Source organism: Pollicipes pollicipes, unplaced genomic scaffold (assembly GCF_011947565.3).
Source record: "Pollicipes pollicipes isolate AB1234 unplaced genomic scaffold, Ppol_2.1 Scaffold_4740;HRSCAF=5597_pilon_pilon_pilon, whole genome shotgun sequence".
In the NCBI taxonomy this organism is placed as follows: domain Eukaryota; kingdom Metazoa; phylum Arthropoda; class Thecostraca; order Pollicipedomorpha; family Pollicipedidae; genus Pollicipes; species Pollicipes pollicipes.
This window is the reverse complement of record NW_023596545.1, coordinates 38,830,168-38,855,153: the sequence shown is the minus strand read 5'-3', so window position 1 is coordinate 38,855,153 and position 24,986 is coordinate 38,830,168. Positions and strand designations below refer to the sequence as shown.

General features: G+C 45.7%; 1 protein-coding gene across 1 annotated transcript in view; it reads right to left on the bottom strand.

Moving 5' to 3' along the window:
- The window catches only part of LOC119098351 (uncharacterized), a 43,308-nt gene extending 18,772 nt beyond the window's left edge, over positions 1–24,536 (bottom strand). The window contains exon 1 of the mRNA XM_037221272.1: positions 24,517–24,536. The gene's annotated coding sequence lies outside the window, so the exon portion shown is untranslated. The remainder of the gene's footprint in view (positions 1–24,516) is intronic.
- Positions 24,537–24,986: the final 450 nt, after the last annotated feature.

Sequence of the window (24,986 nt, the reverse complement as noted above, 5' to 3'; positions counted from 1 at the left end):
CTTTTGTTACGGTCCGGCGATGCGTAAAATCGCCGCGAGTTCTGAAACTACAAATGCACCCTTTGCGGATCAACTTGGATTTCTTGACAAACACTTCCGCGCTTCCACTCCCGCACTCAAGAGCCGCCCCTAAAAGCTGGGTACAAATAGGAGGGATAGATGCAGTTTAACTCGTGTGAATTCACGGTGCGTTGAAAACAGTAATGGGCTCAAGAGCCTAAGGCATGTTCAAGTCCAAACCCTGATGTTCAAGACCAAATCTGAGTCCTGACGTTACACTGGTCAGATTACAGAGCCCGAGTCTGAGCCGAAACATTTTCATGATTGGTGAGGTTGAGTGCGTGTCCGGGTACAAGTCATTGAGATTTAGTTCGTATGTAATTTCTTGGAGGTTGATGCCCATTCCGAGTCTACATCTGAGTTCGAGTTTGAATTTGGGTCTTTATCCATGTCTGAGTTCAAAACTCTTGAGTGTAGCTCCTTCACATTTGTTCACAGAATATCACGGGATCTTGTATGATTAGGATGATGATGCACGACGAAGTTTACATTCAGCATTGTCTTGTCAGACAAAAAGTCCAAGCTGCTTACCTATACGTCGCTTCGAAGTTATCAATGTGCTGTGATAAAAACATTTCGAAATCACTGCAAATCTTTCATAATGCAAAAAAGGCCGGGGCAGCAGTATTCATACACCTTGAGCTTTTTAAGAACAGGCGCATGATGCATTTGCCATAAGTGAACAAAATGTTAAACCATTACCTGCGTTACCTTTATATTTTCATTTGTCACATGCATTGTTACATTTGTGACTTTTACAGGTTTATTTACATGTCACAGATGCATGAAACCTTAAGATATGCTCAAAGGAATATCTTACATGTCAACATATTTCAGACATTTAAAGATTTCTTCACAATCCCGCCCGTTCGTGCTGACACAACACTGCCTGTTGTCTCGTCCAGCACTGCCCGCGATTTTTGTCTGAAAGGGAGTGCTCTACATTTGAAGATATTGCAGCACGCATCAGGTGTGGTGAAACAAGTTTATTTATAACTATTGGTGCACTTTTAAGCAGAAATGACTGCTCTTGACGGCACAAATCTCTGTTTAGTAAATATGCCCCTCAATGCGTCATGGTTTGATTACGTCATCGCACCTTGCAAAACATTGGTTGAGAGCCAATTGACGGCCGTTATATCTGGATATCACGCTCATGAACGCCAGATACGAACGCCTCGACAATCAGATTTTTTGGCCTTGATCCCCGCATGGCTTATGGAATGGCAGGATTTGAATGACGCTATCATGACGTTATGAATGCGGAGGTGACTTTGAAATACTCACCCCGATGTACCTTTCCCAATTTTCGCGGGCGTGTAGCTCAGTAAATAGAGGGATGAGGTCTTACCCGGGTAAGCCGGGTAGAACAACACCGAAAGGTCTTCAAGGCTTCAGCTCAAAACCCCCATATAAGTGTGAAACACTCCGTATAATTGTGCGCCACGCTAATTTAATTGTGACACGTGTCACAATTGTAAATTGTGGCAACATTTTCTTACAGAACTTGAGTCGCATGGCTAGTTACTGTCTTCTTTGCATTGCTAGCTATATGGTGTTTTGGGGAATTGTCTCGCATTCATTGAATGCAATCTGTATGCCTGCTTAGCGTGAGCTCTGATGCCAGAATTTAATCGATTCAAAGGGTTTGGATTAAATCTTTTAAAAAATGTCGTGGAGCATTAAGTCGTAAATAAATCACTTTCATACTTTTGACTTGACGATGAAGTGGGATATGCAAAGGACGTTGAAAAGCCAATGAGTGTTCGTACGGCAGCATAACAGACGCTAATGCTGCCGGATCCCGTAGTTGTCACCAGACGCATCAGATAAAAGCAAGCCATGACATTTATATTGCCTTGCATGTATTTATTGTGCGCCATACAATGTGAATCGTGGCAACAACATTTACTTAAAGAGCTTCCGTCACATGACCAGCTACAATGTCTTTCTTGCGTTGTTTGTTACATGACGTTCTTTTTGGACATGTCTCGTATGCATTAAACAAAGACTGGAAACTGAAAGATGACGGTGACAAAAGAGGTATATCGTCCGCACATACGTCATGTGGTTTGTACCGACTAGAAAGGGGCGAACTATAAACGTGTATTTAGGCAAATCAGGGAGAATCACACACACATGCACAGATATGTGGCTGCATCCAGAATCATCCTGCTGTTCTTTTTCTAATGAACGCCACGCACGACATCGCGCAACGTTTTTTTTATGGATCGCCCAGGACTGCATTGGACATGTCAGCGCTCAGGGGGCATGTCGCAACTGGGATTCGAACCCGAGCCCAAGCGCGGGAATCTAAAGCGTTAACCACTCGGCCATTACGTGTGATTACCAGGACCTAATTGTCCATGGGTACAATTCACGTTTACAGATGGCAAGCCGTGCAAACAAGCAAATGCGATCAGCTACCGTTTGCTTAAAAGCTGCCGAATGTTGCATTGTATTTTTTTTTCCAATCCCGGGGTTGTGTGAAAACCCCATTAATCGCACACTGACAAAGCTTATACATAGGTACCTCGTGTACCATCACCTCCGATAATTTTTTGCACTAAATTGGTCCGGTATTCCATTTCTGTCCATATTCACAGGGCAGGGGAAGGGGTGACAGAAGCAATCAAGGTGCAGTGGGGCTCAAGTCAGCAGTGGGGAGGACCCCCCCCCCCCCCCGAAAGCCCATAAAGTGACAACCCTGACCTGGTGGCAATCCGAGCCCTGGAAAGACGCCCCTGGCTTCCCTTTCCATTACGTCATCACTTTGCAGTGGCTTTCAGCATTCAGCGACGGACATTATTCTCCATTCAATAGATGCTTCGTCGGACGTCCACCCTTGGCATGGACTGTGCGTCCCCTTTCAGATGTCTTGACAATAATATCCGTCAACAAAGCAACGGCCCGACATTTCAACCATCCTTAGAGATAGCTAGTTCATTGGTCCAACTACCTCATCTCCTGTCGGCAGCCGGTGGTATCGGGAAGAGGGACAGACGGGTAGTCGCACGGAAAAAGGCGAAATATTTGTACAAGTGATACAGTGCACCGCCAGCATGAACGTTACATGCACCCGTGATGCAGCAAATCAGCGCCGTGCGGGACTGCGCCACTGCGTGACAAAGCCATGTTTTGTCCGAGACCAGCGTTCGATGACTCGACGTTTGGCGCCATCGCGCACCGATCGATGCCAAACTCGGGCCTGATATGACGAACCGCCTCCTGCAAAATGATGCAGTTTGAGCTGCTGCCATGCTCCAGGAGATGGTCCGCCTGATGGAGGGGCTGGCAGCGGATCGGTCGTTATCAGTTCTTCCAGAAGGAGTTTCCCCTACCGTACGTGGTGTACAGATCGCACTCTTGCGACTCCACGCATCGATTGTAATACCCTGAAGGGTGGGAATGGTGTGAACCCAGTTCCGTATTATAGTCGACTTTATGTGTAGTCGGCCATGGGCAAATATAGCGGCAATGGCGAGCCAAGTTGAGATCGTCGACACTCTCTACACAAAGCCTCTAAGTGCAGGGAGAGCTTACGGTCCGGGTCCGGCAAGGAATTAGCTGTCTAATCATGTTATGGTGAGGTCCTGTACACTAGACATTGGTTTTACATCAGGGTTGGCCGAGCAGATAACTTCGCATAACACCGTTTATATGCAAGTCAGCGCATACCTGATGCTTTTTGCTCCGGTTAATAGCCTGAAATCTTGCATGTTCAGGCACTGCCATGTTTGTTACACATGGTAACGTTATCTGGCATGCATGGGCTGCTTGTGGCTGCCCGCGAGCTCAGGCACTATAACTCAGGTTGAGGAGCATGGTGGTAACACAGCACGGCACGTTAAACGAGTCTCTGCTCTGAAACGCATCGAATAGTGAGAACAGAGCACTAACGCCATTATGTCGTGATGCGGTGTCTGTAAGCTTCATAACAGGCAGAATCATTAGCGATAGACGAATAACGCACGTAATTTTTAGATACCATGTTATTTGGTGGTCACGGTGGGCGTGCTGTGTATCACTGACCTAACATTAAGCCACTCCACTTTCCATCACAGCCATGGATTGTGCACGAAACTAAGTGCACAAATTAAGATTAATTGCGTGTGCATGAAGCCCTCTGGACCAGGAACTTTTTAGAACCTCGTTTTTCAAAACAGGTCCGTGTGTCGGCGAAGTCTGGGTTCTAAAATGCTTTCTCGACCTCGGACAGTATTCATAAGTTTCGTCCGAGGTTGGAAAGTTATTTTCCGCCTCGCGTATTCAAATTTCTGTTCCATCAGTAAATACACAGTTTCCACAACACAGGAGTGCTTCCACGCATATTCGTCAGTATATGCAGGAACTGTTTTTGTTGTCTGGTTTATTCGGTGCAAAATAGTGTTCGTGTATTTACACCACCACGTTTACACCACGTAGTTATATTATATCGCGCCACAGGCATCGGCAAATAGCGAAGTATCAGTTTTCACGATGCGGGAAAGCAGTTATACCACTGAGTGATCATGCCCGATTCCGGTATAAGATAATATTTGACAGAAAGCACTTTCAATTTCTAAACCGAGACAAACATGATTCATTTAATGATAAGGTGCAGCAAAAAATATGGCTACACGTTTCTGCATAGCGCACACATTTTCTCACGGCCTTTTGTCCGGCATTTAGCACAATAGTAGACTGCCATAGGCACGTAGCCAAAGTCTTCCTCGGATGGGATATCAAATTTTGTTAAAGCTCCTGCAAATTTAAGCCGAAGCCTTACGAAATCACTAAACATCTGGTGTAAACCTCTTGGCTTCGGGGGAAAGGAAATGACCATCGCGTTTCGCCGTGGCCTCAACCCTGCATTAGCATCACCAACGACATATATCTGCCTTCATCTGCTGACCGCATTCATCGTTGCTTATATTTTGCAGCTCTGCTGTAAACTTGTACTTTTGTGCACGTTTTTCAATGAATGCAGATTCATATGCCGCCGGCATTCATCTGAAGCCGACGTTCGTCAGCCGTATACCAACCTCTGTTGAGAACTCCGTACTAGCATGGTATGTCACTGAAGCATTTCATGCCGGGTTTAAAGCAGTGGCATAAGTACGAGATCATGCCAAGAATGCGACGCCAAACAAATATTTGATGTAGCAAATAGGACATGTTGTACTCTTGGTCGGCGCATTTCCTGTACAAAATGATTGTATGCAAAGTTCCATCTACATCGAAGGAATGGACAGAGTGGATAAGAGGTGGGGAGGGGGACTGCCCCTAGCCAAATCTATGTGCCCCTACCTTTCAAGTGAATGTTCCACATTTGAAGATGTTGAAGCAAGCATCAGATGTGACGAAATAAGCTCACCTATAACCATCGAAATCCTTTCAAGTGGAAAAGACGCAATGCAACGCAATTCCTGTGCAACGCAATTCCCCTTTTAAGTGTTTTCACTAAGTCATTGTTTAATTGCGTCATCGTTCCTTGCACAACACTGACTGAAAGCTTAATGACGGCCGCTATATCTGAAAATCATGCCCACGAAAGCCACATGAGAACGACTCGATAATCTTTTTTTGGCCTTCATCGCCGGGTGGCCAATGGAATGGCAGGAATAAAAAAATGACGTTAGTATGACGTCAAGGCTGTCTGGGTGACCCTAAAACAGTCTGCACTAGATAGTCTGTATACCTTCGCGGGCGTATAGCTCAGGAACTTAAAGGCTTTGGGTCTGAAGAAGAGCGGGGCTGTGAGCTGCACCGAATGATCTTCGAGATTGTTAGTTCAGATCAAAACCCCAGGCAAATGTGGAACACTCCCTTTCATGACCTTAAATCAAGTCCTTGATTGCGCGCATAGATCATCGCCTTAAAACGCGTACTGATTCTGACCAGATCACCTTTTCTCGATCCGTCGCTGGAATGAAACACTTTCGAGGACCGGATGGTTCTGTCGATAACATACGCAAGCTCCCGGCAAGACTGCGTAACGATTATTCCATCATCGCCCGTCGGGCACGTACATCTACAGACTCTTGAGCTTTGTGGCCTGAAACCTGAGTCTCAGCATTGCCAACAGCTGTTTGCATTTCTGCGGCATATCGATGTCAATCATTATCCTCGTCTTTTTTACGCCGACAACGTTACCATTGACGACGCGAAAGGCGTGGACGCCACATTGATACCAGCTACGTGATAATCAGCCCAGCGCGCGGTTCAGCCAACCGCAAAAACCGGACACATTGACACCGCAGCTCCTTCGACTACGCTGAGTCACCCAAAACTTACACAAATGAAGATGGCGGTGAGTTTAGTGGTCGGCGCAGCAATCAGTTCATCAGTGCCTGGCAGTTACGTTACGCCACCAGGCCGCTTCGTAGCCGTCACTAAGCGCGCAAGCAACATCCGTTCTAGATAACTGCAATCGTCGCATATGTAATTTGAGCGGTATCCTAAATTATTATGTTGCGAGCTAGATAACAGGGAGTGTTTCACATTTATATGAGGTTTTGAACTGAAATAGCCTTCTTGGAGACCTTTCGGTGCTGTTCACAATCTTGCCCTTCTTAAGACTTTAGCCACTCTAGCTTCTGAGGTCATGCTCGCGACAGCGGGGAAACGTATATCGGGAAGAGTATTTCAAAGTCATCATCGCATTCATGACGTCATAATAATGGCATTCAAATCCTGCCATTCCAAAAGTCATGCGGTGATCACGAGCAAGACAAATAAAATTGTCGAGGCGTTCATATCTGGCGTTCGTGAGCATAATTTCTACATATAACGGCGGTCAATTGGCTCTCAATCAATGCTGTACAACGCACAATGACGTAATCAAGCCATGATGCATTGAGAAGCATACATGCTAAACAGAGAATTGTGCTGTCTAGAGCAGTCTTAAGTATACCAAAAGTTATAAGTGAGCCTGTTTCATCATACATGATGGTCGCCTCAATATCTCCAAATGTAAAGCATTCCCTACCAGCGAGGTTTACTACCAGCGAGGTCAATGACTGAGTGAGGCTTACCTGACCATGAGCAAATATTCGACGTGAATGGCCTGGCCCGGCCCGGCCATTACACTTTTTAGTAAGTATTTTTTTACAGCTATTGATCGCGCAGGTTCTTGCAGTTTTCAGACACGGACTTAATAATCTGAAATGCTGTGCCAGATCAGTTGTCACGCATTTTCCTTTTAGATGATGATCAGGTTAAGTTTTCTAGCAAAAATACAATATTGCCACGATTAGTTCTCTAACCATGGTTCTGGTTCCAAACTGCAGGTTCTCGCAGTTTTCAGACACGGACTTAATAATCTGAAATGCTGTGCCAGATCAGCTGTCACGCATTTTCCTTTTAGATGATGATCAGGTAAAGTTTTCTGGCAACAATACAATATTGACACGATTAGTTCTCTAGCCAAATTGGGATGGGAAAACATCCGAGTGTCTAGTTGCGTAGAGCTCTTGGTATTGTCTTACTGCGGCTCAACTCGGTACAAACCCCGATGACCCGGGCTAGCGGCGACACTAAACTAGCATTACCTAACGGAGGATAAAACGGACGATGGTATAAACAACAGCGAGAGTCGACACGTTTCGATAGTCAGGCGCTCCCGGACGCCAACAGTGGATCCGTCCATTCCAGGGAGCATCTAAGGAATTATGACATCTGGGCAATCAAAACACATGAAGACGTGAAACCAACCGCACGTCTTAGACAATCGTATCCACTAAATCTCACCAACGAATCTCAAAACTGATGCGTTTTTTGCGACCAATAGCCATCTAAACTGTCGCGGCCTTTCGAAATAGAAATGCCTTAAATCATTGCACACTTATCGGTTTCGTCGACTTCATTTGCCAACGTCAGCCCTATATACGACCCAGGCCAACCGTGACCCCAGTCGTAGCCAGCTGATTTTCAAGCAATGGTGTTCGTGAATTGGCGGTCGAATTATATGTCAGTGAACTGTGGAAGTTCACTGCTAAGTTCTAATGAACGGCAAACTTCCAACCCCGTGGTCAGACCTATTGGTAATAGCTCTATTGGCTTAGTTTTGGGTATGAAAATAATAATAACTGACATCGTTCGCATGTGTTATGGTCTCGCTCCTATCCGAATCCATACCGAAGAACATGCCCGTTCTGAAGTATCCTGTTCTCAGGCAGCAGGATCTGGCTGTTCCAAGTTACCTCCGACGGCACCACCGTTGTGAGCAACATCGAAAGAAAGCCCGGAAGCTCAAGCAGTGCATGCATTCATACATCCATGCATGCATGCACACGTACATAATGCATACATACATACATGTATATGTAAATATATGTACATATATGCGTCGTCTGAAGTTCCAGTCTTTCTTTCAACTTATATATATATATATATATATATGCATTGTTAAAAATCACAGCGAACTCAGCATTAATGATCTTTCTGGATCATGTATCGATAAATATGATAACAGTTTCGCTTCTTCTAGATGTTTGCTTAAAATGATGTCAAAGCTTGTGATACAAAAAATATGAATTGTCATATTGTATGGCTTGGTATTCGTTAAATTTCTCAGCGTTTCACTCTGCATTAGACATTTTCTAGAGTGACGATTTTGTACAAAGTCGATGTAATTGCATATTTCTGAAATTCAACTTCTCTCCTGACTGTTCTTACATGGACACCATACCTACATACATCAGTTTTTGTAACATATGTACAGCGGAAACATACTTCGTACATATCACAATGCAGATATAGGCACTTACGCATTACACATACTCACCGTGAACAAGCAACAACGTTTAGCCGCAACATGCAAAACAGTAAATGTTCCTGTGCTCTCAGCCCTAACGGTAGTCCTCCACACAGATGGGGGTTCCACGCGCATGCGTTTGTTAATGAGAAGATCCCATTCGCGGATGTGCATCGCCTCTAGAGCGATGAGTCTTTGTCTCTGTGGAGAGCGTGCGATGGCTTTTGTGTCGTTGTTGAGCATTTAGCGTGCCAGGTGGGTTTGGTATTGAGTCTCTGTGTGCGTGCGTGGGCCGCCATTTTGTAGGTGCATGGTCGGGCGTCCGACGGGAGTCGTTTTTTAACAAGTATTTTTAATACCGCCAAAGCAGATGCGCTATACCGGTTTTACAAAAACTCATGAAGATAGGCATGAAATCTATGTTCAAACAGTCATAAGATACATAAATTTAACAAATTTGCAATCACACCGACTTTGTCTAAAACCGTGAAGCTAGAAATAGCAAATGCAAGATAAAACGCTGAGAAATATAGGTTATACCAGGCCATAGCATGTGGTAATCTACATCATCTTTGTATTATGAGCTTTGGTATCATTTCAAACGGACACCGGGAAGAAGTAGAAACTTGCCCAACGGTCGGTGTTATGATAGTTTGAGTGGGGAGGCAAACTTAATCAATAAAAAGTGGTTTTCAAGCGAGTCAATTGCGCGCCCGAGACCGACCGCTACGCTCGTCCCTAATGAGCACCTGCACGACGGCCGCGTATTGACCGCGTCCAGCACGTCCTGTCGGCTTTGGGCTTATCGCCGCCCGAGCACCCGAGACGCGCACTAAAGAGGGGGTGTTTCCGACAGGTCCAGTGTCAGCTCTTCTGAGACATCTCGGGTCGGGTGACGGCTGCAGAGCGCGCCAAATTAACGGCTGTCGCCCCAGGGACCTGCCGTCTAGGGTGTTCCCGTGTTATTGGGCGCCTCAGCGGGCGCGGCTGCACTTCCCGCCGGGGCGGACGTGGGTCTGTTGTGGTTGGCGGAGCCGGGTCATCAGGACGCTGATCCAGCGAGACTTGAGGCCGCGGCCAGGCCTGATACATTACGGTAGAGAGGTGCATGTAGTGACGTTCATGGCAAGGCAGTTGGCAGACATTGCGGGTTGTAGCAAACCCGCCTGATCAAATGTGCCTTTCAGATTTTTGAACAAAGAGAGAATGGCGCTGCTCAAACGTGGGCTAAATGTGTTGTGAGGGAGTTGGGGGGGGGGGGGGGGGGGGGGGCATGCCACATATGCAGTAAAAATGCAGCTATCAAAATAATATGAAGATAGTATAGTCCGCTTAGTCCCAAGCAAAGCACCATTATCTTGAAGCTTGCTGACTTTAATGATATCAACAGCGAGATGTCCAAAGGATAGATATAACAATACGCTTGTTTATAAATGACACAAACGGGCAATTATCGAAGTTACCTTGCGTTATATCGTCCTGGTCTCTGAACATCAAAATTCCCTTAAACATTGGGTCGAGAAACGATTCCAATCACGTATGTATCCTCGGCTAATTATGCACCCAGCGCATGTGCGTAGGCCTAATGAACCAAACATCCGCAACTCAGCGTTGAGATAGACGTTATGGGAGCGCCTGTTGCTGCAAACATAGCAGTGAACGAACCGAAATGGCAATAAACGTTGGTCAGGAATGTTTGGCGCCGGAGGCTCGCTTGAGATTAATTGAAAACGCCCGATGAGACACGTTTCTAAACGTGGCTCCAATCTACGCAAAGGCCGTGGTTTACAGTTAACGCCCGTGCTTCTAACGTTCTTCCGCAAACAAAGCCGCTGGTGCAGACAAATATATATAAACACCCAGAGGATCTATGCCGGGCATGAGATGCACAAAAAGTGCCTGACAATCAGATAGTCCGTAATAAAGTGTGAATACATTTCCTGGCAGCCCTGGCATGTTTTCGGCAATATCATTAACCCGTGATATCTCCCACAGACACCATATCCTAGGCGTGTCTGAAAACTTGATCTCATAATGTCTATGATCCCATAATGTCCGTGCCCGTCAGCAAGTGTACGCAAGATGACGGTCTTTGACCTTGCAAAGATTGGCCATGAGAAACGATTCTGAACTTTTCTGGAACGAAGAAAAACCGTGATAATCATTCGTGATAATTACGATTGCTTTGCGACCATAACAATTACAAAACAACGGTAAAACTGGGACTTTTACCACTTGCTTTATCATGTGAAGGTGCTGTACGACTATGGACACAATAGTTGATATTGCGTTTCTACCACAATCGCGATCTGTACATCCGTATAATCTATGTTTCAGCCAAAACTTTGTAGAAATTTGTCAACGTGAAGGGAAACGACGGCAAAAGGAAGCATGTCGAAAAAAAATCAGAACGACATACACTTTTACGAAAAAAATTCTTGGTTGGGCTCGATTCCTCCCACGGTTAAAAGCACAACTTTTCCGCGCCATTTCGTCGCGTAGTCAAACCTTCTTTACCGACGCTAGCCACTCTTCGTTATCGCAATGTTCTCCGACTGTGACCTCCGCTGTAGTTCCTGCTTGCCGCCCCAATGGTTTCCCCGCCACGTGGATTGTAAACGCATACCGGGCCTCGTGACCCGTCCCTTTTGACATGACAGCAGATTTCATTCAGGAGTATTGTGATCTCAAGCCAATGGGGTGTACGCTTCGCATTTCCGTGACAAGGTTCTTCGATCAACAACCTTTATAGCGAAGATTCATGCTCAAACTTCTCCACACCCGATTACAGACGCTTTGTCGCATCTGCGACGCACGTCCACCAGCTGTTTCGTCCACCAGCACATGCGTACTGCAGATCCGCCACATATGAATATTAGTCGTGTGCAGGCAACAACTGCCAACAGATGCTGCCCGGCTGCACAGTCTGTGATTTAGCGTTGAAGTGACCAAGGTCCAACGGAAGTTGAATGCTGCTGAAGGAACTTGTTTCGGCACTGACATGTCTTTAAAGTACTGCCTTCTTCGCCGGGCATGCAATGCATATCAAGAAATCCGGCGAAACTGGCGCAAATAAATGCATCGTTCTCTACATTTGTTCGCGGAGAATTCTGTCATGAGCTTCTCCTTTATCTGTTGGCCTGACGGTCGGCAGTCTAGCGGTACATCATCCCCACGAGCTTCCAACGTGGCCCGTTGCTGATTGTCTCATATTTCACCCGAGCTGTAGAGCACGGCTCAATAGGACGGGATACTTCGAACAAAACCGGTCAGCTGGGCATCATGCAACCAAACGTAGGGATGTGCATGGGTGATATGAACTGGTTCTCAAAAGCCGTTCGTCGTCTTGGAATTCGCTATTAACTGGCCTGCATGTCGCTTTTGCAAGAAAATAACGTCATTGAAGATCCGTCCAGAAACCACGCCTCGGTTTACTTAAGTGATGCGCATTAGGCCCGCATGCGGTGAATTTCGATCGAATCCCATGCAGTACAGATCTGCTTCCGCCCTTTGAAATCTCGGATTACGCTGTACCGATTTCGACCGGCGAGTTCTCACACGAGATCGTAACCTGAACAGCTCTGTTGTTCCACACAACTTCCAAAAGGCGTAACACGCGCACTCAAGACAGAAAAACGGGGAACCGGAGCACTTTATGCCAACAAGAAAGACCTGAGGCCCCTTGTTTACCGGAATTACGAGCACAGTGCTCTTATTGACAGCAATCACCCTTCAGTGAACTCTACTGCGGCCTGAGCGTTTTGATAGATGTTAATGTGGGACTCAAATGGCCTTCTGCACGCATGTCTGCAAAGTTATTCAGGCCCGTGGGATCTTTATATATGGATACAAACAAATAAATATAGATACATTACACTAATCTTTAAAAATAGCACCAGCTTCTATGTTAATTATTTTCACAGAGATGACCTTGATGGTCATCAGACTCCTTTGATGACCTTGCCGGGCTTTATCGTCTTGGCCATATCTCTAGGAAGTGTGCAGATACATGTGACCTCAGGTCACCGTTTCTCGGCGTGGCGTGCATGTGCCGCGGGCTGACGTTCTGCTCACCCCTGTTGTTAACACCCAGGTGGAGCATACTCATCAACGCCGATGAATAGCCAGATGATACAGCTGAAATTGCAGAAAACGGGGACGGTCGCGTTTTCCAGAGAGGTGAAGATATGTCAAACGTCTGATAGAAGGCCAGCAAAGAGCTCATGGACGGCGGCACGCATAGGTACAGTCGGTAGTGGGGACTGAGAGTCACCTTTTTAACAGCGTCCCAGTCAGACCTCACAAAAATTCCCCATTCAAACAGCCATAAATCGTTCTTTGTCGCAGGTTCGGATCGATGGGCAAGCGCCGACGCTGCAGCCCCAGAGGTCTGAGGTTTTTACTAAAGCCCCAGACCGGAGAAGCCGGCCTCACGCTCCGTCACCGTGCTTGGGCGACGTCACGCCACGGCCAGGATGAACCGACATCCGCTATCAGGCCTCGCCACCGCTCAATCTCAATCACCGCGGATGCCTCGCACCAAATGGGTTTTAAACGCGACTTGTGGTTTGGCGCCTGGTGAAGCTTACGACCAAGCGCGGCCGTTGGCCCGCGCCAGAGTGTCTTCATCTTCTCTCAGCCCAGCCACCTCGGAGCCCTAATAACGCTGCTTTACGTTTTCCTTAGATGCTGCTCATGAATTTTCATGGCCCGTCCCCTGTTTCCATCGATCGGCGCGACACTGTACCCCACGGCGTCTGCAGCGCTGCATGGCATGCCATGACAGCAGCGTCCGGTATGCTAATGCTTTTTTGGTGACGCCCGTCAAAATTCATCCATGCTGCGGCAAATCACTGATAGACCCAAACGAATTTTTCCGCTGCAAATGGACAGGAGTTCTGAAGATCATCTGCAACACTGGTCTGGCGGTCGTGTGGACATAAAATATCCGAGACGGGTATCTTTGGCCGTAAAGACCTGTTGAGTGCGTGATGGTGGGATGAGGACGAGCAGGTGGCCTGAGGCTCGCTGGTGTCGTTTCAAGACTGGCAATTGTGCGGTCCAGGAGGCAGAAAATAGATAATACAGCAGCAATAGCCTTACTCCTCGCAGAAAAACCAGGAAAATGGAGATAGAGTTGGGTTAACTATAGGTTACAATATATCTTTCCCCCTGGTTTTTCTCCGAGGAATAAGGCTATTCCTACTGTCTTACCTACGTGAATAATGTTCCTCGCTAATGCACTGAACAACTTACGTAATTTTGAGGCAGAACGCGAGTTAGCTATTTCTCATTTGCACGTGTGAATTGAGGGTCAAGTCCGTCCAGTGTTTTACGGCAAGTTTGCCCGTTTTTGACAAGTCACTCTCTCATGGCATAGCTCGGGAAGCTAAGTAAATGAAAGCCTTTGAGGAATGTGGGATCGTGCTGCCAAGCTATTTCCGCAATGGAAGCCTGAGCCCAGTCGTGCCGATGAGTGGACGGGTGTGTATACCGTAAAGCTCATCTGAAAGCGTTTAGAAAAATAGGTGGGCATGGGCACTGCGGGTATTGTGCATGCCAAAAACAGGAAATGCAGCCTGCTTCAATGGTTGGTGTTTCGGGATCTTGATCACAGAATCTTATCTGTTACGAGCATGCGTCATTCAGGCGGAAACGCTAATCGGCCAGTTCTTGCTTTCTGAACCAAATCCATCAGTTTTCGGCCAGTGTCAACTTGTCAAGAAATCCGTATCAGTTACGATGTTCTGAAATTATTTGAACCCGACATCACTGTCCCAAACATAGCCGGCCAAACCGAACATTTGCTGGTTCTAGTCGTCGATAAATCAGCGCCGAAGCTGCCGCGGCTGCCCGCACGCTCGGGCCTGCGACAGGAGGCGCGGTTGCGGCTGGGGCCTGGCGCACGTCCACGGATCCTGCGCCGCTCGCATTCCGCCTAGATAGACGCTGGCGGCGCCCGATCGCCCCCAGAAATGGCACTGCATTCCTGGCCGGACGCATCTCCTCGTCTCCCTCCCTCGGTCCAGACCCCGGCCGTTCCTTTGGCTTAGCCACGCAACGGGGCGCCAGGCCGACAAGCCGAGGCTCAGGAGCGCCGAAAGTGCCTCAGCTGGGCCCGGCTGACGAGGGGCAGACGTTATCCTGAATGTTTCGCTGGAGGAGAACGGTTCGTCACAGCTCGTTCTCTCGCTTCAGCAGAGGTCACATTTCGCTGTGCTCCGACAAGGCGTGCTTTAAGATGGACGAACGGCAGCGGAAAGTCGTGCTCTTTGAAGATGGTGAGTCACTAATGTATTCACGCTCAGAACTAGAGCAGATTGTCTGGGGCCGCAAAAAAATTCAACGATCGGCTTTTAGACCTTTGAAGGACGAGGCCCCGGCTGAGGGTCGTGGGCTCAGTGTGGTACCAGGTTTTCCATGTGACAAAGCACGGTTTGATGGAATGGGCAGCAAATGTTTGCAAACCAATTTGTGTTATATCGGTTTAATCGACAATTTAATATCGTTTACTTTCATTCAATTCAATTATTCTTACATTGAGATATGTTCCACGAATAACCGCAACCATCAATATCACAGGACTATTAGTTAATTAAATGCCTGTTCGTTGGCGAGATGGGCGCGAAAAATATTGATGGCAATCAATTTTTCCCGAATATGAATGTCAAACATTTATCAATATCTATCACAGCACAACTACGGTTATGGCAATAACGCTGCTAAAAGTAAACGAACGGTTTGCATAATATCCTTACGGATGCTGATGTACAAGAAAAGCATTTCGGCAAATAAGGTCGGGCGGGCCACCACATACGTCTATCACGTTCTGAGCCTTTCGTGCATGCATACCGATGACGTAAAAGTCTGAGCGTGTTCCACGTCAATTCAAGATAAGACTGAGATTTCATCAATACACAATTTCATAGTATAACAAATCGCCAAAAACAACACTAAAATACAAATATTTCAGCCATTCAAGATGTCTTGCAATTACTCTTAGTATTAGTCCCGTTCCTACCTTAGTCTTAGTGTTATCACTATTCTTCGTATTGCCTTAATCTTATTCTTGGTATAACCTCAAGTGACATTCTTAGCCGTTTAATATGCCAGTGTTAGTCATTTAGGGCTTAAAATATGCTGTTATCTAATAGACACAAAAGTGCTCCTAATACCAATGGTGGATTCAAGACAGCAGTAATAAGAAATGAAGTATGGGATGTCCTTTGGTAACTGCGTCATTGCAGTGTGCACATCATAATCCATGGTCCAACTTCGAAGGGAAAAGCACTACGATAGATCTGGAGTTGGACACCTCACAAAAATATTTCGATAGCGTCGTCATGTTCCCCAGCTCAGTACAGGCTTGGTTTTCTAAACTTCGTTGCATCGACAGAATAGTTTGCATGGGGGAAGGTGACAGAAACGCCAGATATTGTAAACACGCGGTCAGTCTCGGCATTCCCCGGACTGTAATGCAGTCATGTAGCACACATCTGCGAGCATACAGCCGCTGTTTACATGCGCATTGAGGTGACCGCGATTTCGGATCAAGAGCTTTGTGCATCTGTTTGGATTATATTAATTGGGTATTTTCTGTTGGATTCATATCAAATTTGATCCATTTCTTTACATTTGTCAGATTATATTTGTCATTCGTATGTGATCTTGATCAAAAGCGTTGTACATTCATTTCAGTTAAAGTCATGTTACTCAAAACATAATCAAAGACGCGCAGGCAATAACCTTTTTAGTAGTTTTAAAATACCCACCGGTTACTTGATAATTGCCTCACTCATCTCCGACACCATACCCGCAATTCTCGCAGCAGCGTACCAACCCCGCCCGTTTTAACCATTACGTGTGGGTGCCTATGGGATTGCGCTATCCGTGAAGCCTTCTGCGTAACACCCACACCTTCTGCCAGGTAGCGGCAGGAAGCAAGGAGGATGGAAGCATCAAGGGTAAACTGTTCAATGGCATCATCTTTTAAAATCGAAAGGGAATGAAACAATGGTGTACCCAAGGAGAGATGCTTTGGGGCCATGCCCCCTCTCCCCGTGGAGTTGGCGGGACCGCGTGGGACCACAACACCAGTGCTCAGCATACTTTTACCCAGAATTTTTGGCAGTTTAGAACACCGGGAGGGCTTCTTAACACTAACATCGGACATCCAAGGCAGCCGAATGGGCTCTCGAATCTGCAAAGGTCCTCCAAACAAAAGCAGAGATCCTATAGCCACGAAGAAAGACCCTCTTGACTGAAACGACCCCAATGACCCGATTTGCTCTCTGCTGGTCCCTGGTTACGCTCAAGGATTTAAATGCTGGAGCTGCCACTTTCTGATATTTGGAATACCCACACCCGCCCCGCCCCGCACCCAAACTTAAAAATCCTCACCCCCCCCCCACAAACCTCATTTTTCGTTGTCATTACGCTTAATTAACTTCATATTACGAGTGTCAAAACAAAATGCTGTAAGAAACGCACAAACATATTCATGTATCCACAGGCGTTCTTCCTCACCTGTTTTTGTAAACTGTCAATTAGTGAAGTTGTTGCATTTTATTTGTTCCAAGATCTGAAACTATGGCTCATTTTGAACAGACTGCTGAACAACCAACACATGCACCTCCTCAGTCCCAAGCATGAAATCCTCTTTCTACGGGACATAATCCTCTAGCTCCTTCACAAAGTTCCTCAAAAGGAGCGAATAATCCATACCTTGAAAGAAAATGAACCAAACAAATACAACCAGTATCAGAACGCAAAAAAAAGAAGGCTGAGTTGAACTTTACCAGGATGCATATCATTACTCGCTAGTCAGTAAACATACGTAGGCAAGCCTTTTGTAACAAACAAAAAACTGGCATCCAAAGCCCAAAGCTAGCAGGTACTTGAAACCAGCCAAGTTGTCAATTTCACAACGAAACATTGACACAAACACGGTAAACTAAATGTCCTCACTTATACATACATGGCACGGAAATACTATAAAGTACAACTTTATCCTTGGCTAATAGGCACCACAATAACAATCTTTCCAGTGGCGTAGACAGCTGTCGGTACCTGAATGATGGCTGGCCGTTGTTTTCTGCGTCCACTGGCGAAGCTTAGAGTGCAACTAAAACAATGTTTTTTTCTAATGCTGGATTTATATTCCAGATGCCTTCCGTATGATCTTACACAGAAAGCCAACCAGCCTCAGCATCTTCTAGCCGCATGACAACTGAACTAACGATGCAGAAGGTAGAGTAAGGGAAAGTAGAGATAGCTATAATGTAAGCAGTAGTAAGGGACGGTAGGGATAGTTATGTCAGTATTTATTCTGAGATCTCTCTCCTGCTACAACCACTGAGGATAGGACTTCGGTTCTTAAATCTGCATCTGCAGGCAGCTATAGCCTCCAGCTTAATATGACGCCGTTAATTTTTGGAGAGCATGTCTTCGTTGTTTGGTAAGTGACTCTGAATAACCTACCATATCAGACAATCTGCCCCACTCTAGGGTAAATTGTATCACATGATGAGGGAAGTTGCATTTGTGTTTTTGTCATAACGTAGGTTGAACCACCAGGAAGCTAAATGTGTTACGACTGTAGACCAAATACTCTCGTCTGTGCTTTTACGTAATCCGTAGTTATTGCGGCATGACAAATTTGTACTCTTTTCAACAATAAGTATTTGCTTTGCGACCACTGCCACCTCGGTTTCGATCGCTCGGGTGGAATTTACTGGTTTATATAGGTAACGTAAATGTCGACCTGTTTTCTGGATGACAATACGTCATAGTCAGCATGTCATTCAACCATTAGCAGTAAGTCAATTAATGGCATCTTGTTGATGCACTGTATTACTGATACAACAGGCCCCATGCACAGCTGATGCAACATGTAGCGTCCGACATCTTGAAAGTACGTTTGCAGCATTCCAAAATCCTTGGCAAGCAGACGCCAAATGCTTTGCAGTATATACGACACATGTACCGCCCCATCACTCAGTATATCATTTAGATTGTTCTAGTTGTGCCGTAAGTCGTTAAACGCACACTCACACCGATCGCTCTAGCTTTCAACGATATGCAAAAACATATTTGTTGCCCTCATTCCAAGACTCGTGCACGTACACTGAAGCACATTGAAAGGTAGATGGATCTACTGCGCGTCAGCTGAGAGACCAAGACATTCCATCCATCGCAAATACTTGGAATAAATCATTCTGATACTACTTGAACATAGTACAATTCACCCAGCACTACTCTGTTTAGTGAAAGACCAGTGCGTCAGGCACGAATAAACGTCAATAATCATGCTTTATCGATGGACAGCCGATGATTCATTCAAACATGACTAGCAAATATGAGCTCGTCCGCACGCCACCTAAGAGTCATCCTTAGATGCATTCGGACTCCCTGAACAGCTGTCGACATAGACCAATCCCTGCCGACCTCCGTGTGTCGATTTCGTCCTTCGATGCGGTTATTATGAAACTTTTACCGGGATTGTTGGAGTGATTTGGTAATTGGTGTTTTCCTCAACCTTTTTTTCCTTTTTCCTGGCCAGATACCAAATCAGTGTTAGCACTATAGCAGAAAGCATTGCTGTACAAATTTATATAACTTGTAGTTAAGGTCTGAGCTGAAGAACACTGGATTGCTAAGCTGTTATGGAAATAAGTAGCTTCTCTTCCATCGGTGGTTGTTACCAACAATTGCTAGTAAATTACGCATACATTTGAGGGTAAAAAGCAAAATTGGAGAATTTTTTATGAAGAATACCCGCCAATACCCGCAATGTAGCCAGCAATATCCGCTAAAAGTCCATGCGGTTTTTTCAGCCCTTTCATCGCGAGCCCACGGGCTAGAAAGGCACATCTATTAGATGCAGACAAATATAAGTTTTGGACTAAGTGTTTATCTTTTGCTGATTCGAGACGACTGGCACGAGCGGGGAAAGTCACTCGTCTAGCTGTGCCGCCAGGCAGTTAGAAACCTCCTGCACTGAGCTATTGCTGCCAGACGACTTTGGCAACCGATACCAGTTGGTCTGATCAATGAGTTGTTCAGTCAAACCATCACTCCAATCTGACAAGCCGAGTCTCCAGACACAGGCTCCGCGCGCTACTTCGTAAGCATTACTTAAACGTTGGCTGGCCATGAGTCTGGTCCGGGCCAGTAATTTTAATGGCGATATAAAGCTCCGAGTACAGCGATATATTAAATGATCTAGTGTGCACACTTGCAATAAAGTTAGCAATGTTTCATGCTTAAGTCGGATGCAGTTATAACACGTTCTCGAAAGATCAGAACCATATGATTAGTTAAAATCTGATGACGACCGACTTACAAAATATAATATCCGTGTAGTGATGACACATTTACGTCACACAATTACGATTCAAACCGATGTAATGCATCGAACCGAAAATTCACCAGTATTGTGACATAATTTCAAAAACAAGGTAGCACAATAGACGAACGGAATGGGTAGGTCCTTTCACTTATATGACCTGACAGTAAAACTGTCTCTCAGTCGACTGTTCAGCAGAGCACACTACGAATTGATCCAATCCGCGGACGACAGGCTGATCCGTAGAGCAGACTAAACCGAGCGAGAAAATTCAAACAACGAACAGGCTAGAATGGGGCAGATTTTACAATTTGCCAATCCTCACAGCTTACACGGATTGAAAAGTAATTAAACTTCAAAAAGAGGCTAATTTGATTTACCAGGTCTACTGCAGCAGCCCTAAGAAAGTAAGTTGAATCCTGGAGAAATGTTGGTTTCAATTACTTTTATCTGAAACTAGCATTTAGTTACTAGCATTTCGTTTTGAAGACATTTTCTTGGTGTTCTGTTGCCAACGACCATAAACATTGCAGAATGCGGGGAATAAGATCCAGGTCAAACTGAAGTTAGTAAAATGTTTCTTTATATGCTTCCCGTTATTTTTTGCCGAAAAATGCGAGAGAAGACAAGTTTCGTATGCCGACATCAGAACTGGGCAAAAGTCAAACCTTTCAAACACTTGCGATAACCCAAAAAATCGAATATATATATATATATATATATATATATATATATATATATATATATATAATATGTTATATATAGATATATATATATATATATATATATACATATACAGATACTTGCGTGTGCGTGTGCGTGTGCGTGTGCGTGTGCGGTGTGGCGGCGTGCGCGTTGCGCGTGTGGGTGCGTGCGTGCGTGCGTGCGTGCGTGCGTGCGTGCCGTGCGTGCGTTCGTTGTGTGTTGTGGTGGTGTGGTGGTGTGTGTGTGTGTGTGGTGTATTATAGATATATATATATATATATATATATATATAGCATTTTTGAAGCGCTGCGCTGATGGCCTGGAACCGGAAAGGCCATGCAATACGCGGGTGCTACGACGTGATATTCAGATGCTGGAAATATGCAATTCCAAATTTCTTTAGCATGCCCAATGCCTTTCATTTTTATACACACCCACTTCCTCTGATTTTGGTGGTCGTAGTTCACCCTGGTCGTGCATGTGGTTTTAGTAATTCACATAAAGTCAATTGTCACGTTGAAAGCAGGCAAATACGTTGCTGAACATTATTGCATAAACTAAGGAATACGATGATAATATTATGCTTGTAACAAAACGAAAGACCATTACAGCATTTAGGTTACTTGCCCGTTCCTAAATCCTTTGTCAAGTTCTTAACACGCCTGGCACGATGCACATTTTCATTGCTGGCATTCTTCACAATCTCCTTTAAAACACTTTGTACAGTTAACGACATCGCATATTTACAAACGGTCGCAGTGTCAGTAGCGTGGACTGAAAACGCAAGCCATGTTCCGATTTGCTTCATGTTCTATACCCAGTAGCAACGACTCATTCCAATGTGGCTCTCCGGTTTCTTTACTGCCCAGTGACAGCTCAACCCTCACCAACTTATGGTCGACTAACTAACCGTCAACTTCTTCCAGTTTGAGCTTCGATTACATAACGTGTTCGGTTCTCACCAATCCGCAAGTAATAAATCCCCATCTTAACTCCGTATTCCTACCATGAATCTATGCTGGTGTTAACCAGGGTGTTATTCGTTTTTCATCAAGGTGTCTGTGCTCGGTACACTGAATGACAGTGCTTCATCTTTATTCATATATTTATGATGGGTGCACCTTTGTCCAGCGAGTGCTCATGAGCGGTAACTTTATCCATTTAAATATCAACACAACTTCTGTCACTTCATCGCCAGCGACCGTCGCCCACCGCTAAGTTTGTTGCAAAAGTTTGTTTCTAAGTTTGTTTTAAGCATGCAAAATCAACATTAAAAGTATCGACTTAACATAAGATGCGTCGCAGAGACAAAGGTGAAGGCATCCATATCTTAACACGAGATCGGGTGGGGGTCAAATTGACCTCCCGAAGGTTTTTCCAGAATGGTTTCCGAACGGCGGGGCGTAGCGACGCCAAATTGTGTACAGCTATAGACAATTGAATGGCAGATCGTTTGGTGAAAAAATTATATGTACCTTGTAAGGTCGCTGGCCTATGGCAGGTCAAAGTCAGGCCATGATTTCAGCGAAGGCAATTTCTAGGGAATCCTTCAATCTGATACCACAACGGAGTGTTAGACGAAACCATACATCTCTGAGATGCTTTCTTAGGCAACACAGCAGTTGAATGGGCAAGTTACATTAACCTAAGGTCAGGTATGAGTGTCACACCAAGATCGAAACCAACCTGTTTTGCTACTCCAGGGCTTGCTGTATGGGATAGTTTCTGGTGCTTATTTCGAATTTATTGATAGCAGGAACCGCATTATACATCTCCCACGGACTTCTTAGACACCAGACTAGGTCATTGACCTAATGACCTAACATAACCCAGGTCAACATTTTGTTTTTTTGGAACATACTGCCTAGCGTCATCTTTGTCGCTTAGTGAAATGCAAAACTCAAAGCAATCTTGTATGATTTTGGTCACGTTGACCTTCAAAAGGTCAAACAAGGTCACTGACCATAAGTGAGCATGTCACCTTTTGCTTAGAAACGATTATCTAGGTTCTGGGCGCACTTTGGAGACCAGCCTGAAATTTGACCTTGTTTGACCTTTTTTGACCCAAAGGTCATAACCTAGGAACCTGAAACTTTGACGTAAGTGAGTTTACGTACAGTTCAACACACCCTGTAAATTTGGTGTATCTAGCTTTCTTAGTTCCCGAGATTTCAGTGGGGGTCAAATTGCCCTCTACCCCCATCCGAGCAAAGGGTATCTAGCCGGCCACCTGGGCGCGTGTTAAAAATCGTGGCAAGAAAATCGCAGCAACTAATCGCGGCACGATTCGGTTGCCGTAACAAACGAAGCGGTAAGAAGTTGCGACACCACTTAACCTTCCATGAGAATACGGCCGTTCTCGCGAGATTTCGTTGTCATTGCCTCAGACCCAAGCCTCAGACTGGGCGAGGCGACCACACCCGAATGTTACGACCTCCGTGGAAGAACTCTTCTCAAACTTCAAACAATACTGCCTGTTGTCTCGTCTGACACTGTCCGCGATCTTCGTCTTAAAGGGAGTGCTGTACATTTGGAGATATTGAAGCAAGCATCAGATATGATAAAATAAGCTCACTTATAGCTATAAGTGTACTTTTTAAGTGGAAAAGACTGCTTGAGACAGCACAATTTCACTGTCAAGTATTTGTGCCCCTCAGTACGTCATTTTTGATTACGTCATCGTACCTGGCAGAACAAAGATTGAGAGCCTACTAACGGCCGTCATATTTGAAAATCGCCCCCGCGAACGTCAGATATGAGCGGCTCGACAATTATATTTGTACTGACCTTAATCACCGCATGGCCAGTGGAATGGCAGGATTTGAATGGCGTTATTCTAGCGTCATGGATGGGCGTATAGCTCAGAAATAGAGGGGCTTAGGTCTTAAGAAGAGCAAAGCTGTGAACTACACTGACTGATTTCCAAGATGGCTATTTGAGTTCAAAACCCCATACAAATGTGGAACACTCCCTTTAACATATTGAGCGCCCAGTAGCCACGAATTGATGAAATTGCCATTTTATTTCACATTTTCTACACTACCCAACTGAGCCATTGGCTTCATTTTTTCGTGGTTGGCTACGTAACCATCTAGAGTTTCTGCTTTGGATTTAATTCCTAAATTGGCAAGGCCCTCACATACAACAAAGAAATCTCTCCCGGATTTCCTCTGAGGTGCAGACGATGACACGCATACTAGTGTTTACTGTCATCTTCCCCCCCCCCCCCCCCATGTACAAGGATGCGGTTTCATCCAGTCCACCCGTCCTCTCACAATTTGGGAAGAACATGGCCGAATCCATGGTGAAACATATTTTTTGGTGTATTTTCAGGATAGGTTTTACACTTTTTCAAGATTTTTCACAAGAAAGAGTAAGGCACCAACGTGGTGGCGACTTGCTCCATAATTGATTACTTGCTAACATGTTTGTAGCACGAGCGGCTTCTAGTTCCACAGGGAAAAGACGATCACTCCAGCGCGATTTCACGTCAGCTATTTCTCAAAGGTCAAAACTGTCCGTTCTATTGCTTGACACCCGGCGTCCGCTGAAGATGAATAGAGATGCCTGAATCTGTCAAATGTCAGTAAACATTACATAAGAGGCTCACGCAAATCGGCTCTGCTTGTCTAAAGGGACGAGCTCGGGCGTTCCCCACAAAGCTTACCGTTCGTTGGCCGATTCTGCAAACGCTCTACCGGTTTCGTCCTCAAGATGTCGCAGAGTATGCCGGCTGCTCTCCCTCAGCACGCACCGCCGCGACTGGCCCGCGCCGTCCGCCGCCGCGGGCTCCTCCGCCGCGGAGACGCCGGTCCCGCGCGCCCACATAAATCAGCCGCCATCTGTTGCTGGCGGCGGGCGAGAGCGGGAGCCGACGGGCGGGGCACGGCGGCGGATGGGCGCCGGAGGGCGCATAAACGACGCATTGATTATCCTAGTATAGCACGATGTGCATAAGAGACCGCCATTCATACGGGCGACGTTGAGATACTGGAGGCTGCTGCCTGGAATTTTAAGATGATCATGTTTGAAGACTACGGTGGTGCTTTGTTTTTTCAAGAACTATTGTTTGCGTCCATGCTACTCGCTGGGCGAGCAACACATCACAGCCGCCGGGAATTAACAGCACCGACATAA